The sequence below is a fragment of the Egretta garzetta genome, unplaced genomic scaffold (genome assembly GCF_000687185.1).
Source record: "Egretta garzetta isolate BGI_Z169 unplaced genomic scaffold, ASM68718v1 scaffold133, whole genome shotgun sequence".
NCBI classification, from domain to species: domain Eukaryota; kingdom Metazoa; phylum Chordata; class Aves; order Pelecaniformes; family Ardeidae; genus Egretta; species Egretta garzetta.
Window position 1 is genome coordinate 1,006,537 of NW_009259111.1, and position 1,521 is coordinate 1,008,057.

Sequence of the window (1,521 nt, forward strand, 5' to 3'; positions counted from 1 at the left end):
TAGGGCTTTAATTGTGTTTACTGGAAGGAGACTTAAGAAGCTGGTAGGGCAGAGTCTGTTTTTTTCCTTCGTGCCATTTTTCTGCTAGGAGGAGAAGTTTGTTGCTTGGGGAAATTGATTTAAAAAAATAAGGCTTTTGTATGTAAAAGGAAGGGAATAGAAATATGATGCTAGTTATCACCAGGGTTGCTTTTTGCTTGTAGGTGCTTTCAGATGCCTGAGACCTGTGTTTTCAGATGGTACTCAGACCTGAAAGCTTTTGATTTTTTATTTTTTTTTTACATTTACATGAAAATGGGATACCCTTTTCAGTAAAAAAATCCCCTCTGAATCAGAGTAAATCAAAATGGCTTCATATAATACATACATACATACACATATGTTTGTCTGTGATGCATATATACACACAAGATATAATCATAAAAGATTCAGTAAAGTGCAGTTACTAGTACTCTCAAAATATAAAACTGCCAAGATTACCACTTTGATAAGGCTTATGCATATATGGGTGGGTTGGTTTTTTTTTAAATGAAGATACATAATTCTAGGTTTTAAATATTTACATATGCAATGATCCATGCGATCCTGTAGCTGACGTATAATATTCTTCATCATGTCCAAGGGCTGGAGACCATTTCTAAATACTAATGTGCGCAAATGTTTGCGTTTTCTCTGATGGAAAATGATACTTAAATGTAATATCAAAAGTATCGATGTAAGGAGCAAAATCTGGAAAATATATGCTACCAAGGAAAGCTCCTTTACTTATTTTTTGCCCAGTTGTTGCAAAGTTCTTGCACCTTGTAACGCACAGTATTTGCATTTTTCAATGCTTCATACAGGTTCATTGAAAAAAGTGAATCTCTTCATTTTTAGTGGGGTAGCTTTGCTCTGCCACAGCCTTGCTGCTCAGCTGGGTTAGGCTCAGCTCTGCCTGGCTGAGGTAGGTGGAATGAGTTGGCTGGTCTCTGCAGTGTGCATGGAGGTGGTTTGGGTTTTTTTTTTTCCATTCTAAACGTTTTGCAGCTGTAGGGAGTAAAGCTTCTGCCCGGGGAAAGGTTGGGAAGGAGCTCTCCTGGTCACCATTGAACAGCAGCTCTCCGTCGGGGAGCTACAAAGTGCCTTTCAACACGGTGGTGATGTTATCACTATTATCTGCAGAGTCTAAATAACATGTCATGGCTCAGTGACCCGCAGTGTGCGGGGCCTAGACCCTGGTGACGGGGGTTTCTGCTCTGCCCAGACAAGAGAGGCAACAGGTAGCAGGAGCCAGGGGCACTGAGCACCGAAGTCCTTGTCCCTGCAGCAGCAAGGACCACGTTTGGCCCCAGCGCCAGGGGCAGACCGTGGGGCTGCTCGCCGCAGACCGTGGGGCTGCTCGCCACAGCCCTGGTCACAGAAATGTCACCTGAGGTTTCCTCCCTGCTACTGTGCCTGCGCTGCCACTGCGGCATCGCCTCTGCTGCACCCACAGCCCCCACAAGGAGGGGATGCACAGGGGGGCTCTCTCCAGGGATGTGC